The following is a 16,951-nucleotide window of genomic DNA, read 5'->3' on the forward strand; positions in this document are numbered from 1 at the left end:
GACAACTCAAGTTTATATGCATTATCATTTATTTTCTCTAACACCTTAAAAGGACCATCAGCAAGTGGCATTAGCTTTGATTTGCGTAAATTAGGAAATCTATCCTTACGCAAATGTAACCAAACAAGATCTCCAGGTGCAAACACAACATGATTTCTACCCTTATCTCCAGCAAGTTTATATTTAGCATTCATACGCTCAATGTTTTCCTTAGTTAACTCATGCATTTTTAAAATCAATTCAGCACGTTCTTTAGCATCAAAATTAACCTTCTCCGAAGATGGAAGAGGCAACAAATCAATAGGTGCACGAGGTAGGAAACCATACACAATTTCAAAAGGGCACATCTTAGTAGTAGAATGCATTGAACGATTATAAGCAAATTCAATATGAGGCAAGCATTCTTCCAACATTTTCTTATTATTCTTCAAAACAGCCCTAAGCATAGTAGACAATGTTCTATTGACTACTTCAGTTTGTCCATCAGTTTGGGGGTGACAAGTAGTACTAAAAAGCAGTTTAGTCCCCAACTTAGCCCATAAACATCTCCAAAAGTGGCTAAGAAATTTAGTATCATGATCTGAAACAATAGTATTTGGCACACCATGCAAGCGAATAATTTCACGAAAGAACAAATCAGCAACATTAACAGCATCATAGCTTTTATGACATGGTATAAAGTGTGCCATTTTCGAGAACATATCCACGACAACAAATATGCTATCCCTCCCCTTCTTTGTTTGAGGTAAACCTAAAACAAAGTCCATAGATATATCCTCCCAAGGAACACTAGGTACAGGCAAAGGCATATATAAACCATGAGGATTGAGTCGTGACTTAGCTTTTTGACATGTAGTGCAGCGAGCAACAAAACGCTCAACATCCCATCTCATCTTTGGACAAAAGAATGTGTAGCAAGTATACCCTCTGTCTTCTTGACGCCAAAGTGTCCCATTAATCCTCCTCCATGTGCCTCCTGCAAAAACAAAAGACGAACGGAGCTAGCTGGAATGCATAGCTTGTTAGTACGAAACACAAATCCATCGTTGAGAACGAACTTGTTCCAAGTTCTCCCTTCCTTACAATTCTACAATACATCTTTAAATTCAGCATCATGCACATATTGATCTTTGATGGTCTCCAAACCAAAGATTTTAAAGTCAAGTTGTGAAAGCATAGTATAACGACGAGACAATGCATCAGCAATAACATTTTCTTTACCCTTCTTGTGTTTAATGACATAAGGGAAAGTCTCAATGAATTCAACCCATTTAGCATGTCTACGGTTCAGTTTTGCTTGACTTTTAATGTGTTTCAAAGATTCATGATCAGAATGTATAACAAATTCTTTGGGCCATAAATAATGTTGCCATGTTTCTAAGGTCCGAACAAGAGCATATAATTCTTTATCCTAAGTAGAATAGTTCAGACTAGGCCCACTCAATTTTTCAGAAAAGTATGCAACAGGTTTTCCATCTTGTAATAACACACCTCCTAATCCAATTCCACTAGCATCACATTCAAGCTCAAAAGTCTTATTGAAATTAGGAAGTTGGAGTAAAGGAGCATGTGTACTTATCTTTCAATACCGTGAAGGCTTCTTCCTGTGCGGTACCCCAAACAAAAGGTACATCCTTCTTTGTAAGCTCGTTGAGAGGTGCAGCAATGGTGCTGAAATCTCTCACAAAACGCCTATAGAAACCAGCGAGGCCAAGGAAACTCCTCACTTGTGTGACCGTTTTGGGCTGCGGCCAACTCTCAATAGCTTCAATCTTGGCTTTATCAACTTCAATTCCCTGTGGAGTAACAACATAGCCAAGAAAAGATACTCGGTCGGTGCAAAAGGTGCACTTTCCAAGGTTACCAAACAAACGTGCATCACGTAGAGCAATAAAAACAGCACGTAAATGTTCCAAATGGTCCTCCAAAGATTTGCTATAAATCAATATGTCATCAAAGTAAACTACCACAAATCGTCCAATGAAGGCACGTAAAACTTCGTTCATTAACCTCATGAAAGTACTAGGTGCATTAGTTAACCCAAAAGGCATGACTAACCACTCATATAATCCAAACTTAGTTTTAAATGCTGTTTTCCATTCATCTCCCAATTTCATACGAATTTGATGGTAACCACTACGCAAATCAACTTTGGAGAATATTGTAGAGCCACTCAATTCATCAAGCATATCATCTAGCCTAGGAATAGGATGACGATAACGAATAGTAATATTATTAATGCCTCTACAATCAACGCACATACGCGACGTACCATCCTTTTTCGGCACTAAAATGATAGGAACAGCACAAGGACTAAGGGATTCGCGTATATAACCTTTGTCGAGCAGTTCTTGTACTTGACGCATAATCTCCTTCGTCTCCTCTGGATTGGTACGGTATGGTGCCCGGTTGGGTAATGATGCACCGGGAATTAAGTCAATTTGATGCTCAATCCCGTGAATAGGTGGTAATCCCGGTGGCACGTCTTGTGGAAAGACGTCAGCGAACTCCTGCAAAATGTTAGTGACAGCAGGAGGCAAAGAGGAAGGCACGTCCTCGAATGAAAATAATGCCTCTTTGCACACAAAAGCATAGCAAACAGATTTGCTAAAATCTAGATCATCAATATCAGATTTGGTGGCAAGTAAACATGCACTTTCAATTTAATTTCAGAAACAACACTAGATTGTTTATTATTATTAGGCTGCATTTGTTGCTCAAATTCGTTTGCCACAATCTGATTTTCACTCTTAGTTTTCTCCTGTTTTGCTTTATTAGCTCTATTAATATCATCTTTCAAAATGGAATCAGGAGTCATAGGAAGCAAAGTAATATTTTTATCCTTATGAACAAGAGTATACTGATTGTTTCTACCATGGTGAATAGAATTTTTATCAAATTGCCATGGTCTACCAAGTAATAAGGAACATGCTTGCATCGGTACCACATCACAATCAACATAATCAGCATATGTAGAGATACTAAAATGCACACGAACAGTACGTGTTACCTTAACCTTGCCGCTGTTGTTGAACCATTGGATGTAGTAAGGATGTGGATGTGGTCTGGTGGTGAGAGATAGCTTCTCCACCATCTCGATGCTAGCCAAGTTGTCGCAACTCCCTCCATCTATGATCACGCGAACAGAACGTTCCTTCACAACTCCCTTTGTATGGAACAAATTATGCCTCTGATTTTGCTCAGCTTGTGTAACCTGCACACTCAAAACACGTTGAGCAACTAAACAGTCATACCTGTCAGCATCTTCAGGAGCCATGTATTGCGTCTCATGATCAGAATCGTCTCCACCGTGTTCGTCACGTGTAATAAGAGCCAAAGTCTCCTCATCATAGTCACTAGCGGACTCATACCCACCATCCTCGGTAACAATCATCACACGCTTAGATGGGCATTCTCTCGCATAATGACCTCCACCCTTGCAACGTCGACAAATAATATCATGTGTCTGCCCTGTTGATGCCATGGATGAAGAAGAGCTCTTTGCAGGCCCAGAAGGTGTGCTGTTGGCAGATAGTGGTGATTGTGCCTGCTTTATTGTATCACGGTTGGAGGTGGCAGCCGACGGAGGCGCCGGTGTAGCAGAACGTGTGGAAGTAGATGATGCACGTGGTGTCCATGAAGAAGGTCGACCTGCAGAAAAGTTAGTCCGCGCCAATGCCTGTCGATCCTGCACTTCACGTTCAGCTTTACAAGCAAGATGGAATAAACGAGTGATATTAGTATACTCCTTATACTCTAGAATCGTCTGAATCTCTCTATTTAATCCACCCATAAAACGTGCAAGCATAGCTTCATTCTCCTCAACAATACCACATCTAATCATGCCAGTTTGTAATTCCTGATAATATTCTTCTACAGAATTTTTTCCCTGTCTTAAGCGCTGCAATTTTTGAAGTAATTCACGTTGATAATATGGTGGAACCCAACGAGTACGCATAGCAGTTTTCAAAGCAGCCCAAGTAGCAGGAATGGGATATAATCTACAATGCTTAGACCACCAAACACATGCAAAACTAGTGAATGCACAAACAGCAGCAGGAACACGTCTCTCCTCGGGATATTGTAAACATGTAAATCGTTGTTCAGTTTCTAACTCCCAAGTAAGATATATATCAGGAACATATCTACCCTCAAATGGTGGAATATTCAATTTTAGTTTAGGGAGATGGTCATGATCTCGTACCTGAGGGTGAGCCCTACCATTGCCATTATTTGCATGTGGACGACCTGATGGTTGCGGTGCTGGTGGTGGCACGTAGTTCTGAGTTTGATCAACCTCATCCTCATAATCTCCCACATAATCATCCTCCTCCGCATCAGCAGCAGGAGCCACAGAAGTAGCAACAGCAGCACCAACAGTTTGGCCAGGTGCAAGAGGGAGACGGCTCGCTCGGCGGAGGGCTGTTTCACGATGTGTAGGTAGTCGTCGTTGTTGTTGTTGTAGAGGTGCGTTAGGTGCAGCCGGTGGTGGTGGTGGAAGACGCGCGAGCAATTCATTAAACCTGTTATGGAGCTTTGTTTCGAACGTCTTCTCCATGTCATCTATCTTCTCCATGGCCTCTTCAAATCTGTTTAGCACATCCTGCACCTGTCCATCCATCATTTGCTGAAATTTATCATGCAACTCCTGATTCGTCATGTTCTCCCAGTCAGTCTCGTCGGCTTGTGATCCTGCCATGGTTAGCAACAATAGAAAACACACAAGAATATGATCCTACAGAATACTAACAAGAGGTGTTGGTGGCGGGTGTCACAAATCCGTCAAGCAAATCTCAAATTCTTACCAGTTCTTACCCAGCAGCAGGCGGTGATCGGCAACCGTTGTAGTCAAAAACTCTCAAAAGCTTGGATAGAGCGATTGCCAGGGAGAGTCAAACGCACGACGTAGATGTATGTGGAGCTGGGAAGGCTTATAGTATGGTAGCAAAAAGGGTCGGCAATAATCAATTCAGAGATGCAAAGTTGAATAAACGCTCAACGACGGTACTGTGCTGGTCCTAGGCTAGACCGTGCTAGAGACGCGAGCCTAGAACACTAACAAAATCACGGCGCTGCACGTAAATAAGGGAAAAGCACACTCTGGAACTTTTTTTTTCGCTTTTTTTTGCGCTCCTCTTTTTTTTTTGCGCTCCTCTTTTTTTTTGCGAAAAATTACTATAATGACGAGTGTCTCAAAACTCTTCCCTCGTCAAACTGATAGAATGGGCACGAAATTTTTTTTTTCACTTTTTTTTTCGGAAATCAGGGCAGCGACGACGAAAAAGTGCGACAAAAAATCACTATGATGGCACGTGGCTCAAAAGACTCAGAAAAGCCTAAAAATAGGATAGGGAAAAAATATTTTTGCCCGTGAAAATTTTGGCCTAAAAACTGCCCGGGGGTCTCCAGACTTTTTTTTTCCGACACCTACGCAGGCAAGGAAACACGAATCGGAATTGAGATTGATCTCAAGAACAAACCTAATATGAGAAGAACTCGGATTGGTGGTGGATATATGGTGGTGGTATATGGCAGCGGTGGTGGTATATGGTAGCGGTGGTGGTATATGGATAGAGATTGATGGTGGTATATGGATACGGATTGGTGGTGGTATATGGATATGGATTCAGAGCGGTGGCGGATAAGCAAAAGTGGTAGATGGGGTGATGATGATGGTGCGGCGGCGGCGTGACAACTTGTATGACCAGAACTCGAAACTCTAAAAGACTAGACTCTAAGACCAGCAACTTGACACGACGATGCAACCGCAAATTCAACAAAGCAAAAACCCTAAAAAGATTATGCAAAGGCTCAGATTGGTTCGGATATGATGAACTAACCCTAATTTTTTGTGTGGCTTTTTTTCGTGGACTGTAGGTATGAAGAACAGACTCGATCTAATCTACGAAAAACTGTAAAATCTCACCGAGCAACCTGGAAATCTGATACCACTTGATAGAGGCTAAGGTGTCCCGATGTTTCGATGAGATGGTGGCTATCGTTTTCTGTGGGAGTCGACCTTGACGATCCGACTACGAACGTGCGAGACGTCGCGCCTTAGCAATCGCTAAACCAACTTCCGAGGGTTATTGACCACGCCGGAGCACGATCAACCTGACCACGAGGGTCTGTTTCCTGCGAGCAAACGAAGAACAAGCAAGAAACTGAGATTGCAATCGGGATATTGCGAATATAAGATGAAAGCTTTATTGATCAAGGTGGGGTTCTGTGACGTCTTGGTCTGGTCGTTGGACACAAACGAAGTACGCGAAGTTGCAGCTATGGCGAACTTTTAATCTAAACAAAACCCAAAGTCTAAACGACGCCCTAAGGGCTGTATATATGGAGGAAGAGAGGGGAATTTCGTGGCCCTTGAGGGTGGGGTCCGAAACCAACCCTAACTCTTGTTTCCACACACATACGGACTCTAAAAATAGCCTATACTTAAGTATTTCGAAATTACATGGGCCTGGCCCATTAATAAGGTGACGCAGCACCTAGAATAGCCTATGGACGAATATTATGAAGTGGCATCTTGTATATTTCGTCCAAGGCTTCATGCACTCCTTATGGCGGCTTCAAAGTCCTGAAATCATCACTTGTAACTCCGTTCTTGATCCCCTTGCGCATGCCATCAACTCCATGCGTGTTCTTGCTCCAATGTTCATCCTTCTCCAAGCTAGGCCCTTCATTTGTAAGCAAAACAAATGTATCCAATTTAGGCAGCATCATAATCTCATGAACATTAGAATCATTACCAAGAAACGAAAGTAGCTGGTAATTTAATTGGCGTGCGCGAGCTCTAGTAATTGGTCCAGTATATGTAACAGTAGGGGCTGTGGGTGTAACAATGGTATTGATGTCCTCCATCACGAGGGCTGTAGAAGAAGAGACAGGCGTCAACACTCTGGACAACCCGGAACCTCCGGCTAGAGCCCGGAACTTCCGGCCGACCCGGAGCTTCCGGCCGCTGATGACTTCGACCAGCCCAGGCGTGCCAACTCTCGGGTTAGCTCGGACCCCGTCCCGGACCTTCCGACGCCTGGAACTTCTGGCCCTGCCTGCGCGCAGCCACTTGGGCCGAGGCCCGTGTACCCTTTCGTCACCTAGACTATATATATTCTATCTCGTACAACTTTCTAGGGTTAGCGTTGGTTTAGCTCATACTTAGAGATAGAGCTTTGCTCATCCACATCGGATCTACTCCTCGTGAGAGACCGCGGCCTCTTCGGAGAAGATCCCTTTGGATTCAAGACCTCCTTTCGGAGAAGAACTTCAAGACCTCCTCACGGAGAAGACCAGCTACCCTTGTATCATCCTTAGTTGTCCGTGGATTCGTGTATCGTTCTATGTACCCGAGGATCTAGCACATGTGTGACTTGTTCTTGTAAGTTTGAGTGTTCCTCTTGTGTTTCCCCTTGTGTTTTCCCTCGTTTCCCTCTTTGTGTTCCTTGTTCTTCGCGGGATCCGCTCCTTTCGTGAAAGATCGGGAGATTAGGGTTCTACCCTACATCATCTTGGTATCTAGAGCAAGGTTGATCACGATTTCGGAGCCTCCCCGTTGTGTTTCTAGCCTAATTTTGTTGTTTTTCGTCCTAATCCGAAAATCCCCACCAAAAATAGCCCCAAATTTTTTTGATTTGTTGGTGTGTTGAGATTTTGTTGGTTTTGATCGTGAATTTTGTGTGTGGTTCGTAGATCTAGCCTCCCCACCCTTCTTTTCCTCCAATTTCTTCTTTTTCCCCTTCGGATTTAGGCTTTCCCCAACTTTTTCCGCCCAAATTGATAGAGGCAAAGGAGTCCCGATGTTTCGATGAGATGGTGGCTATCGTTTTCTGTGGGAGTCGACTTGACGATGACTACGAACGTGCGAGACGTCGCGCCTTAGCAATCGCTAAACCAACTTCCGAGGGGTTATTGACCACGCCGGAGAACGATCAACCTGACCACGAGGGCCTGTTTCCTGCGAGCAAACGAAGAACAAGCAAGAAACTGAGATTGCAATCTGGATATTGCGAATATAAGATGAAAGCTTTATTGATCAAGGTGGGGTTCTGTGACGTCTTGGTCTGGTCGTTGGACACAAACGAAGTACGCGAAGTTGCAGCTATGGCGAACTTTTAATCTAAACAAAACCCAAAGTCTAAACGACGCCCTAAGGGCTGTATATATGGAGGAAGAGGGGATTTCGTGGCCCTTGAGGGTGGGGTCCGAAACCAACCCTAACTCTTGTTTCCCCACACATACGGACTCTAAAAATAGCCTATACTTAAGTATTTCGAAATTACATGGGCCTGGACCATTAATAAGGTGACGCAGCACCTAGAATAGCCTATGGACGAATATTATGAAGTGGCATCTTGTATATTTCGTCCGGCTTCATGCACTCCTTATGGCGGCTTCAAAGTCCTGAAATCATCACTTGTAACTCCGTTCTTGATCCCTTGCGCATGCCATCAACTCCATGCGTGTTCTTGCTCCAATGTTCATCCTTCTCCAAGCTAGGCCCTTCATTTGAAAGCAAAACAAATGTATCCAATTTAGGCAGCATCATAATCTCATGAACATTAGAATCATTACCAAGAAACGAAAGTACCTGGTAATTTAATTGGCGTGCGCGAGCTCTAGTAATTGGTCCAGTATATGTAACAGTAGGGGTGTGGGTGTAAAATTAGCCATTGCAAATGTACTTCGTTTGTGTCCAACGACCAGACCAAGACCGCTTCCGGATCCCCACCATTATCAATACTTCATATATTTGCAATATTCAGATTGCTTTATCATATTCTTGCTCGTTCTTCGATTGCTTGCAGGAATAGACCTTCGTGGTCAGGCTGACCGTGCTTCCAGCATCGTCAGTAACCTCAGGAGATTGGTTTAGCGATTGCTAAGGCGCAACGTCGTGCACGTTTGTAGTCGGATCGTCAAAGTCGTCTCCACCAAATCGATAGTTATCATCTCATCGAAAGATCGGGACCCTCGCCTCTATCAAGTGGTATCAGTTTTCAGGTTGCTCGGTGAGATTTCCAAGTTTTTCATAGTCTAGATTGCATATGTTCTTCGTACCTAGAGTCCAAGAAAAAGCCACAAAAAAGAGTTAGATTAGTTCATCCGTGTCCCAGACAGTCTGAGCCTTTCGCTATTATCACTTAGTTTTTGCATTGTTGAATTTTCGGTTGCATCGTGTGTCGAGTTGCTGGTTTTTAGTGTCTAAACTTTTAGAGTTTCGAGTTCTAGTCACGTTTTGTTCACGTCACATCCGCTCACACCATCATTCACTTCATTGTCATCTTTCGCTGCTACTTATTTTCGTTCGCCACTGCTGTCGCCATCACCACCATCCATCTCCTGTTGTTTGAAGTTGTGCACGTATCTTTGCAAGGAAAGAAGAGCCCCAAAAAGAAGTAAAAAAAAGGTGGTTCGGCCACATCTGGTGATCTTGTTGCGAACTGGTTTTGTTGGATTCGGTTTTGGCAAGTTCTGATCGACCAAAAAAGAGAGAGAGAGATAGTTGCCACGTTTGGATATTGAAGGGAAAAAAGGAGGCAATTTCGAAACAAATCTGCACACAAATCAAGGGTTACCTTGTTGGCAAAGATTCTGTTCATTTCTTTTTCCTTGTCCAGTTTTCCAGGAAAGAGAAATATAAGGAAAGCATTGCGTGGCAATTTCGTTTTGAGGAAAGTTGAGATCTGGTTCGGTTTACAATATAAATCTATTGATTTTATTTTTCTTTCCTTGTTTGCCACGTTGGAGTTTGGAAAGCAAAAAATATCAGAAAGGAAAGATTTGATCGGCCACAGAAGAAGGGCAACCAGATCTGTTTGGTATTATTTTTTTTGTAAGGTAAAAAAAATCTGAGAGGAAAGATTTGAAAGGAACAAATCACGCCAGTAGTTGGAAGGAAAGTAAACAATATATATAGTCCTATTTTTCTTCGGTTGTGCTCTACAAGGAGAGGCAGAAGAACGATTGATTGAGGAATAAAATAAAGAAGGAAAGGTCTGACCGGTTTGGCAGGTTTTAATCGATTAACAATAAAGTGCAGATCTGTTTCCAAGTTTGGAAGGTATTCAAAGAGAAGAAAACAGGGCAAGTCTAATCAGCCAAAAAAGATAGAGGAGGAATTAAAAGAAATATAAGAGGGAGAATAAAGGAAGGAGATTGAAAAAGATAGGAAAGTGCACGTGGATTTTGCCTAGGTCCTCACGTTGGAGTTCAAAAAGTCTCTTGGCTGATTCAGTTGTGTTTCCTAAAAAAACAGCCCATGCAGTTTTTTTTTCTGAGAGAAAGGAATTAGGAAAGAAAGGAAACAAAAGGCTTACGTGCTATCGATTTGCACTGGGAGTAGTAGGCCATTTGGTTTAACAAAAAAAAAGGTGGTTGTGTGCAGCACTACAGAGAGATAGATCATCAGGACAGCAAAAAAAAATCAACCTTTTTAGTACGCCCATTTTTTGCTGGTTGCTTCCTGCTTATGCATGCACATCCGTTCGTCAAGTTGTTACGTGAATCCCTCTTGTGTCTTAGGCTCGCGTCTCTAGCACGGTCTAGCCTAGGATCAGCACTCGACCACTTTGAACGAATTTTCAGCTTGCACTAATTAACGTGGTTGTAGCATTTTTTCCCACATATATAAAGCCAACCCAGCTCCACATATTTCTACACCGTCTATCCATACGTTCACCTGGCAATCGCTTTACCCAACTTTTGGAGTTACTTGACACCGCTGGTTGCCGATCACCGCCTGCTGCATGGTAAGACATTGTAAGACATTGATATTTTCTTTACTGTGAGCGTTTTACTACCACATCCTAGTAGTTATAGGAACATTATTTTTGGATTTTGTTTCTTGTTTCTACTAATCATGACAGGATCTAGAGTCAATCCATGGGCTTTGTCGATCGCGGGAGACGTGCCACCACCTATGCAAATTCCACAACGATCACGCGAGGTGCACAAACATCCAAATGCACATGATCAGGTTAATGTTTCTATACCATCATTTAATGGCCGTTTTAGACCTGCTTTATATATTGAATGGGAGTTCGACATAAATATTATATTTGCTTCCCATAATTTTGATGAATGTAAAAAAGTTAAGGTTGCGGTTGGTTCTTTCACTGGTTATGCTTTAGTTTGGTGGAATGAATATTGTCGGTTACACCCTGATTATATACCTATTACTTGGGATGATTTGAAACTTGCCATGCGACATACATTCGTCCCCGCTTATTATACTTGTGACATGATTAAAAAGTTGCAACATTTAAAACAAGGTAGTGACACCGTAACGAAATATTATGATGATTTACAAACTACCTTGTTGCATTCCTCTTTAGAAGAAAGTGAAGAAGAATTTATGGATAGATTTTGGGGAGGATTAAACCGTGACATTCAGGAGATACTAATTCATGAAACATGTTATCCTATGGACCGTTTGTTTCGTCTTGCTTGCAAAGCTGAACAGGAGATAACAAGACGTGTTGCCCACAAGATAAACAAGCGGAAGGTGCAAATCCCACGAGTTGCGACGGTTGTTCCTTCCACCACTGCGTCTCCTATGGCAACAACATCCATTGTTGAGAGCACTACATCAGCTCCACCATGTGACGTATCACCACCTAGAGTGCCTACATCACCTTTGTTGATCATAAGAGGTAATGACAAAGGTACCGATCTTCCACCTCCACATGAGTATGATGAATTCCTTGTCAATTTAAATGAACCATGCGATGAGCTACCCACTACTTTGATCACACCAGCTATTTTAGAGGACTATGTTCATGATTTGACTTTGCCATGTGATCAAACAATTTTGAGTGAACCCATTGAATTAACTATTGATGCAAAAGAACCATGTGAATCAGTGAAAAGATCAGATTTGGATCAAATACGTTTGAAAATAGTTGTGCCAATGTTTAATCATTTTGATATGACCTCTAATCTTGGTGATGGTTCATCAAGGTTGGGATGGTTTAATGATGAGCATTGCCAATCTTTTATTATGAATAAGAGCTTCACTTATATGTGCAAACTGAGTTGCAATATTTTCATGCCTTTGACTTCTTGTGATAATATGTTGGCTTTATTTTTCACGACTTTTGAAGGGTGCTCTTGTATAACTGTGTCACATGTGCCACAACTGAGATCAGTTAAAATGGATGACATATACATATACAACGTGTACACCTTGTCTCTATTGTTAGCCATATTTCAGATTAAGCAACGCCGAGGACGGCTTTGTTTTCAAGAAGGGGAGGATGATGAGGACATGGCTACCACAGTTACACCCATATCCCCTGTTGTTTTACCTCTTGGAACAGTTGCTAGAGCTCAGATACGCCAATTAAATTATCAGGTACTTTCGTTTCTTGGTAATGTTTCTAGTGTTCATGAGAATATGATGCTGCCTAACTTAGATACATTTGTGTTGCTTGCAATTGAAGGGCCTAGCACGGACAAGGATGAACACTGGAGCATGGTCAAGCACGGAGATGAAGGTGCGTGCAAAGAGAACAAGAACGGAGGTTCAAGTGGAGATTTCCGGACTTTGAAGCCACCATGATGACATACAAGAAGATGGACGAAATATACAAGATGGCCTTTCATAAATTTCCTCCATAGCTTATTATTGGTGTTGCGCCACCTTATTTTGGGCCAGGCCCATGTAATCTATTTTTAGAGTCCATATTATAGGGGAAACGACTTAGGAGGTGTTTTAGTCCCACCTTGCCAAGGGTGGACAAAATCCCCTCTCTTTTCCCTATATATATAGCCCTTAAGGCTTTGTTTATACTTGGGATTTGTTTAGTTAAAAGTTAGCCATTGCAACTTCGTGTACTTCGTTTGTGTCCAACGACCAGACCAAGACCGCTTACGGATCCCCACCATTATCAATACCTCATATATATTTGCAATATTCAGATTGCTTTATCATATTCTTGCTCGTTCTTCGATTGCTTGCAGGAATAGACCTTCGTGGTCAGGCTGACCGTGCTTCCGGCATCGTCAGTAACCTCAGGAGATTGGTTTAGCGATTGCTAAGGCGCAACGTCGTGCACGTTTGTAGTCGGATCGTCAAAGTCGTCTCCACCAAATCGATAGTTATCATCTCATCGAAAGATCGGGACCCTCGCCTCTATCATTGCTCCACCTCCTTGGCCCTTCCCGCCAACTCCTCCTTGACCTTTCTCCTTATCATGCTTCTCATATTCATCCCTCTGCTTCTTGACGAGATGTTCAACCTGATGACACTCCTGGAGATCATGGCCCTTGGTCTGATGGATTTTGCAGTGCGGCCCATCACCCTTCCCAGCCTTCTCGGCAGCCGCGGCTTCCCTGCAATCAACGCACACGGAAACTTCCTTGCCGGGAACCTTGGTCTTGGCCTTCTTGCTGGTACTAGGTGCGCTCGACCCCTCAACTGTCATCACTGCCTTATCCTTGCGGCTTTTGCTGTGCTTCTTGTTCTTCTTCTTCTGATTGGTAGCCTCGTTGTCATCCTCTGAGTCGATGTCAACGCAATCCTCTTCACTGGGGAGCCGCCTCCCTTCCTCTACCTAAGCACACTTATCCACTAGAGTGTACATCTCCTTCACAAGTTTGGGCAACCGAATGTTCATCCTGGAACGTATCCGATGATTGCGCACATTGGACTGGAATGCAGCTATCACAGCTGCCGGGTGGATGTCTGGAATGCTCCGGTGTACTCGGCTGATCCTCTGTATGTACTTCCATAGAGTCTCTCCTTCCTTTTGCGGGAGGAGCTACAAGTCGTCGGGCCTCCCTGGTTCTTGATGGCCGCCCGTGAAGGCACCAACAAACTCATGGCACAGGTCAGCCTAGGTTGAAATGGAGTTCGATGGCAGGTGCATTAGCCAAGACTTCACATTTGTCTTGAGTGCCAAAGGGAAGTAATTGGCGAACACCTTCTCGTCTCTTCCCCTGGTAGCTTGAACATCAATGGTGTAGATGCTCAAGAACTCTGCCGTGTTTAGTCTCCCATCATACTTCTCTAGTATTTTCGCCTTGAACATGCGAGTGGATGGCCAACGGACTTGCCACAACTCATGGGTGAAGGCCAGGGACCTATCCTTGAAAGGTAGGTACCCAACTTCGCTGAGCGCGACCTCGTCGACATCGGGGCCATCTGTCGGATTCTGGGTTCCATAGACCCTTGAGAGGTTTGACTCTGGGGTGCGTGTGAAGAACTCGTCCTCCCCAGTCTGCCCGCACAATGATTCGAAGGCCTAGCTCGACGAACCCAAGGGACAAGAGAGACATCAGTTTATCCTGGTTCGGGCCACCTTGCGGTGTAATACCCTACTCCAGCTTTGGGGTGAATTGCCTCAAGGGGTTGAGGATGAACTAGTACAGTGGGCGAATAGCCTCAGGAGGTGAGGTGTTCTTGAGCTCGATGAGCTGGTGGGTGAGAGGATGATCTGAATAATCCCCGCTTCTATGGTGGTGGCTAAGTCCTATTTATAGTGGCCTTGGTCCTCTTCCCAAATATAGGCGGGAAGGGATGCCACAACGGCCAAATTCGATGGGAGACAACTAGTACAAGTTATCTTGACAAAAGTGGTCTTTGCCTGCGAAAGCCTCCGGAGGTGACGCCATGGTGGGCTCCGTGATGACCTCCTTCCCGCCGTCCTAGTGGTCTTGGTCTTGTTGCAATGATATGGAAACCTTTGCTTGATTCCTCGGGACCCCACGCCTGCGCTTTCCTCCTTAGCACCAAAGAGGAAACTGGTACGCTGCGCCCGCTGGCGCCCGCCTGGCCTTGGTCGTCATGGCTCACGTCATGCGAACCTCGTGAGGTGCACCTTGCATAAATATCTCCGCTCCTTGGGAGCCAGCCTGGTGAGGCCGCCCCCCAGGGAGGTCTTGGCGTCGTCCACCTCATGAGGCTTCGCCCCTCTCGAGGGTCTTGGGTTGCTAATGCTGAAGCTGGGTTGTACCGGGCCGTTGACAGAGCCATGTCGTGGGCCGCAGGCAGGCAAGACTGGGTACCCTTGTTTCCAAGACACAGACAGTAGCCCCCGGGCCCAAGGCATGCTCGACCTTGGCTTTGAGGTGAAGCCAAAGGGCTAGTGCGGAGCGCTGTTGGCCCTAACCGCCTGTGGCCTTGGTCAACATGTGGCGATCGATGGGACGTGGGCGCCTCCGCTTCCCCATGCTGCCTCGGCAACCGTCTGACTTGACAAGACTTCACTACATGCAGATAAAACCATCATTGCGTGGGATCATGGAGGCCAGCGGTTGGCCTCCCTCCAACTATAAATAAGTAGAGGGGTGGAGCCCCCCTTTGCTCATGTCTGTCTTCTCACAGTCTTCTTCTTCTTCTTCTTTCTTGTCTCTCCGTCTTGCTGCAGCTCCCATGGCGCCGGTCAGGAGGTTCTCTGCGGCGGAAAAGGGAAAGGCCCCTAGAGAGGAGCCTGAACCACTTCTACCGAAGAAAAGGTTCAGCCACCCTCGCGATGCCGGGGAGAGACAGGAGGTCACGCGGCCCTGGTACGAGCGACCACCGCCTGGCTTCCCGCTCCCCCTGTTCGCCCGTGCGCATGGCCCCGGAGAGGGCGGCAACGCCCAGCGCCGTGTAGGCCACGTCCATGGAGACCAGGATGAGGCTGCATGGTCGGCCGGCCCGCGAACCCATGTTGATGGCTCCTCGTGTGAGTTCGTGATATGGGCGGCAATGCTGCCGCGCACTTGGATCCGATTCTCGCAGTTCTTCGCTGAGGAGATGCTGCTGAGGGGGCCGTTAGAGTTGTGGCTGCAGCACGCTGGGTGCTGTAGCCTAGCCACAGGGGCGGAGGTCGAGGCCATCCCTCTGGGCGGCATCTTCATGATTCGAGGATGGGGCGAGGTTACCCGTGCCTGCCGCACGGATGGGGCCCTCGCCATCCACTTCAAGTACGATGGCGCTTTCACGCTGTTCTTCAAGGTCTTCGACAAGGAAGGCCGCTGCCTAGAGTGTTGCCCTGGGGAAAGCCTCTAGCATGGCGCGGCAGCGGGCAATGAGCCTGGTTCCGGTCCTACTGACAGCTCCTCCAGTAGTAGCGACGACTCCTGGGAGTCTAGTGACTCTCCCGAGCCTAGCGAGTGTCCGGAGTCGAGCGACGACACCTACATGCCTCCGAGCTCTCACCGTGCATGGAGCGTGGCGGCGGCATCCGCTCGACTTCGACGATGATCTAGTTGGGGTTGTCGCCGGCCTCACATGGCCCACTTTTGATAACGACGTCGACGGTGTTGCCCGTAGCCAGGGCTCCTTGAAGTTTTTCTTCTTTTATTCCCTGCGAGGAACCGAGACAAACCCCGCGGGGGCATGTAAAAAAATATTGTAATGCTTTTGCTTTGAAGTTTATTATTCCGAGTATAAGGTTGCAGTTGTATGTCCCGCTTCGGCATTGTTCCCCCTTTTCGTTCTCACGGTATCTTAGCTCCCTACACCGACAGGTCCCAGTCCCCAGGCAGGATTCAGCCGTCACTGGCATGGCAGGTTGCGATGCCGTGGTCAAGGCCAGGAAGTGAGCGGCCCGAGGTCCGGTAAGAGCTCCTGAGGCGCGATGCTCAAGAGGTCCTCTTCGGCGTGCAAGCAGCTCCCTGGAGGCCAAAAAGGTAAGTAGCGTTGCCGGAGTGAGTTCATGAGAGTGGACAACATCGGACGGAGAGATTCACGCCGACATGCATGGGTGACTTATCTTTTGGCAAGCCTGAGGTGATTCCTTTGTGCGGCGCCCGATTTTTGCTTTAGCGGTGGTGCTACTAGGTAGGGCTCATGCCAGCCTCCCTTTCCTCGCTCATCTAATTGCTCTGCGTCCTCGGGTCCCGACCCTCGAGCGAGGCTCAGCCGCCGCTAGTATGCCAGGCTACGATGCCGTGTTAAAGGCTAGGGGGTGAGGACTGGAGAGTCAGTAGGAGCTCCTGAGGCGCGATGCTCAGG

This window comes from Triticum urartu, chromosome 4 (genome assembly GCF_003073215.2).
Source record: "Triticum urartu cultivar G1812 chromosome 4, Tu2.1, whole genome shotgun sequence".
Lineage (NCBI taxonomy): Eukaryota > Viridiplantae > Streptophyta > Magnoliopsida > Poales > Poaceae > Triticum > Triticum urartu.